Source organism: Phoxinus phoxinus (assembly GCF_949152265.1).
Source record: "Phoxinus phoxinus genome assembly, chromosome: 4".
In the NCBI taxonomy this organism is placed as follows: Eukaryota; Metazoa; Chordata; class Actinopteri; order Cypriniformes; family Leuciscidae; genus Phoxinus; species Phoxinus phoxinus.
In genome coordinates, this window is record NC_136879.1 from 43584183 (window position 1) to 43589182 (window position 5000).

The 5000-nt window shown below is 39.5% G+C and overlaps 2 protein-coding genes across 3 annotated transcripts in view; one reads left to right on the forward strand and one right to left on the reverse strand.

Annotated features, from left to right (window-relative positions):
* Positions 1–5000, reverse strand: part of LOC306997685 (NLR family CARD domain-containing protein 3-like) — a 377651-nt gene that overhangs the window by 359653 nt on the left and 12998 nt on the right. The gene's annotated exons all lie outside the window — the stretch shown is intronic.
* Positions 1–5000, forward strand: part of map4k1 (mitogen-activated protein kinase kinase kinase kinase 1) — a 61737-nt gene that overhangs the window by 526 nt on the left and 56211 nt on the right. The gene's annotated exons all lie outside the window — the stretch shown is intronic.

Sequence of the window (5000 nt, forward strand, 5' to 3'; positions counted from 1 at the left end):
TGTGTGTCTCAATTCAACTATTCTGTTCATGATTTTTTGTGCTGTTTCTGATCATTCATCTTTCTGTGTTCGTCACCTGCGTCTAAATGTGTGTGTGTGTAACGCTTTTCACACTGACTCATGAGTGAAGCTGTGTGTGTGTGTGTGTGTGTCCTGCTCACTTTATGAATATTCACAGGGTAGAAAAAGAGTGTGTGTGTGCGTCCGTGCGTGTGTGTGTGTGTGCGTGTGTGTGTGTTGTGTGTGTGTGTGTGTGCGTGTGTGTGTGTGCGTGTGTGTGTGTGTGTGTGTGTGTGTGTGTGTGTGTGTTGTTTCAGGGGTTAAACCCATCTGGTCGAATGTGAAGGTCACTGGAGATCTGATGATCAATAACCTTCGTTATTATGAGTTATCAGGTGTTTAATAATGTTCTCTAAACGTTAGCATACAAACGTTATTTATTCATCCCTGAAATGTTTTAGTTGGATGTTTGTTAAACGTTTTTAAATGTTATTACTTGTTTCAAAGCTAACATTCCCACAATGTTTCCCATATTGCAAAAGTAAAGCATTTATAAACAAATGGAATGGTCAGAAATATTGGTTTCATAACTTAAGAATCCTTAGAATGTTTTTTTTTTTTAGCTGCCCATGTAACAAATTATGTTATAAAAATGTTTTGCGGTTCACATTTGTCAAGTTAAAACGTGTAAAAAAAAAACAATTATATATAATTTTTGAATTTTTTTACTTCATCAGAATGGTATGAAACTTGGTAAAGGTTTTGGCACTTGGTGTGTGAACACACCAGTGTTGGGCAAGTTACTTCGAAACAGTAATGCGTTATTTATTACTTGTTACTGTCATTTCAAAGTAATTCGTTACATTACAATATTACTGTATTTAAAATGTAAGGCATTACACTACTATTGCATTACTTTTAAGTTACTCTCACCAAAATAACTGCAAATATGGATTTGGCAATCTAAATGTAGTGTATGATGCTCAATTAGCTCATTACACATCCAGTAGAAGGTGATGTGGTATCCGACTGAGCTTGGACACATAAGAAATTTTACCATGATGTACTATAGTACATACCATGGTATGCCATAGTAGTACCATGGTAGTACCATCTAACCATGGTACATACTATATAGTACTTCAGATATTATCATGGTACCATGGTCATTGCATGGTACTGTAGATGTTCCTATGGTACATAGTATGGTACCTCAGATTTACCATGATACCTACCATGGTACATACCATAGTACCTCAGATATAACCATGGTACATACTTTATAGTACTTCAGATATTATCATGGTACCATGATAATATCTGAAGTACTATACTGTACAGTATGCTACTATGGTACATAGTATGGTACCTCAGATTTACCATGGTACATGCCCTAGTACCTCAGATAAGTTATAACCATGGTACATTCTGCCGTACATATTACCATGGTACATACTACCTCAGATATAACCATGGTACCTCAAATATTACCATGGTACTTTGCATGGACGCATGGTACAGACATCTTTTTACTTTAAGCCCGGGGTAAACTTTAGGCTTAAACTTTAGCAAAAATAAAAATAACTAATGAATAATAACTAAGCCAAATATTTTTATTTTATTTTAATTATTATTGTGAGTGACTGCAGTAGTGTGGGCATAGGCCATTTGGTCTATGAACGATTCATAGATCTCCAAAATCAGTTTTAAATGTATAATTTAATATTAATTAGATTTTTATTTAAGTAATGTTCTAATTCTAGATGTTTGTAAATGCTGCATGATTTTGACGTGGTTTAATCAATGGCCGTGCGCGTGAACTTTGAACATTCATGTCGCTTTCAAACACTGGAGCGGCCGCGGCGCAGAGTTGCCATGGAAACGACGCTGGACCACTGCGACTGGTAAGCACAGCAGCAACTCCCTCTCTCGCTGTTGAGATTGAGAATGTACTATCCGCTGCAGGCTCACTCATCTCGGCTCTGTCTGATTAACGTACAGGAAGTGAAACATTTTGCGCGGACGTTTCTCCTCTGCTGATCTCGCGGTGATTTTGGCGAATTTGTATGAAGAAGAAAAAAACCACCACTTTATTCCAGGTTAACTAACAATGCTTGTAACGCGCGTTACTGACATTTGTACCGAGTAAAATATTACCTTTTTTCCCCCTGTAATGCCTTACATTACCGCGTTACAGCAAAAAGCAATGCATTACAGTAATTAATTACTTTTGTAACGCGTTACTCCCAACACTGGAACACACACACACACACACACACACACACACACACACACACACACACACACACACACACACACACACATCATAATTCGAAACGTTTAAAGAGTTCTGAAAAATAGCCACACTTGTGTATCTCACTGAACGCTCATTTACTGAGATATCACACTCACACTCGCTTGTGTTGATTTTCACAGTTTTAGAGTAAAACGTGTTTTGGAAAATATATATATTTCATATAAACATAAAAAATTGTGTTTTTGTCGTTTTCATATCAATAAATGTCAAATTTTATCACTTTTTCCAAGTTGACTGTTTTAAACCTTTTTCACTTCAGCAATAATGTGTCGTCGTGGCGGATTACTGAGACCCAACTTCAGTCTGAGACCCAAAGCATAACGATTTAGGACAGTTTAGGTGTATATATGCTCAAAAAAGTTAATAAATTGATAATAACTACGGCATAAATATAAATTAGTACCACAAAATCCCCTAAAAATACAAGATATTCAATTAAAAACATTATTAAATTTAAATATAGTACAATAATTTCATTGAAATAAAAAAAATTGGTCATTTAACTGGATTTTTTTTTTTACTTGGTTATTCAAATTTAAAGCAAACATTTAATTTGTCTTATTCTTCAAACATTATAGGAACGTTACTTTTCAATTCTGAAACAAATAGTAACATTTAAAAAAACGTTTCATAAAAAAACACTCCACTACTAATGTATAAATAATGTTTTATGCTAACGTTTTAGAGAACATTATTAAAGCCCAGATAATTGTGTGTGTGTGTGTGTGTGTATGTGTGTGTGTGTGTGTGTGTGTGTGTGTGTGTGTGTGTGTGTGTGTGTGTGTGTGTGTGTGTGTGTGTGTGTGTGTGTGTGTGTGTGTGTGTGTGTGTGTGTGTGTGATGAGACTCATTCAGGATTGTGACTGTGATGTCATGTGTTCTCGGTGTGATGTCACCGTGGAGAAGTGTGTGTGTGTATGTGTGTGTGTGTGTGTGTGTGTGTGTGTGTGTGTGATGAGACTCATTCAGGATTGTGACTCTGATGTCATGTGTTCTCGGTGTGATGTCACCGTGGAGAAGTGTGTGTGTGTGTGTGTGTGTGTGTGTGTGTGTGTGTGTGTGTGTGTGTGTGTGTGTGTGTGTGTGTGTGTGTGTGTGTGTGTGTGTGTGTGTGTGTGTGTGTGTGTGTGTGTGTGATGAGACTCATTCAGGATTGTGACTCTGATGTCATGTGTTCTCGGTGTGATGTCACCGTGGAGAAGTGTGTGTGTGTGTGTGTGTGTGTGTGTGTGTGTGTGTGTGTGTGTGTGTGTGTGTGTGTGTGTGTGTGTGTTTCTGCAGTGTCAGTCGTCCTGTCCAGTTCTCGGTCTCCTGTATATCAGAATGATGAGAGAGATTCGTTATTCATCACCGTCGTCGCTCAGGCTGGTTTACTGTAAAGCACACGCGGCTGGAGAGGAGTGTGTGGTGTAGATGCGCCGCACCACTGCTTCCTCTTTCCTCTCAAAAGCACCTTGGTGTGTGTCGATGTTTCACCTGTAGCAGATAGCAAAGCACTCCAGCGTGAGCTAACCGCGCTATTTTAGAGAAGAAACATTAACAGCTTGAATATGACACCACTCTATTCACATCCTGAGAGCCATCAGTTATAGAAGTGGTCTAAATATTCCTACACCCAATTTTGGGTAAAATATGGACAAACCCAAATGTTGGGTTAAAATGTAATTGAAAAATGTAACCCAATGGCTGGGTTTGTCCATATTTTACCCAAAATTGGGTTGAAACAACCCAGCATTTTTTAGAGTGTATATTGCCCTTTTCACAAGATGTAAAGTAAGTCTCTGATGTTCCCAGAGTGTGTGTGTGAAGTTTTAGCTCAAAATACCCCACAGATATTTTTATATATCATGTTAAAATCGTCACTTTTTGAGGGTGAGCAAAAGCACACCGTTTTGTGTCTGTCCCTTTAAATGCAAATGAGCTGCTGCTCCCGGCACAGGGGGCGGAGCTTCAAGAGCTTCTCTGTGTGTGTGTGTGTGTGTGTGTGTGTGTGTCCGCGTGCTTGCTTGTGTGCGTGTGTGTGTGTCCCTTTAAATGCAAATGAGCTGCTTCTCCCGGCACAGAGGGCAGAGCTTCAAGAGATACACACACACACACACACACACATGCGCTGAACATTTAAAAAACTTTTAGCCTTTTATGTTCAAACCGGACAAAGATGTAGAGACTCGAGAAGAAGTGACAACATGTAGCAGCAACAGGACATTTCTAGTCATTGATCAGCATATTCTGTCATGATAATCTATAAATCGCGTTCCCGGGGGCGGGGTTTATGTACATTTTAGGGTTTGTGATGTCTGAATGTCCTTATTGGCCTGTCAACATATGTATTTGCATGACCCCTTTTTGCGGGTGAGCAAAAACACGCCATTTTTGTGTGTGTGTATCCCTTTAAATGCAAATGAGCTGCTGCTCCCGGCACAGGGGGCGGAGCTTCAAGAGCTTCTCTCTGTGTGTGTGTGTGTGTGTGTGTGTGTGTGTGTGTGTGTGTGTGTGTGTGTGTGTGTGTGTGTGTGTGTGTGTGTGTGCGTGGGTGCGTGGGTGCGTGCGTGCGTGTGTGTGTGCGTGTGTGTGTGTGTGTGTGTGTGTGTGTGTGTGTGTGTGTGTGTGTTTGCATAACCCTGTTGTTCGCGCAGACGTCACACGTCATCAGTTTATCTGCAAACATTACAGGAACGCTACT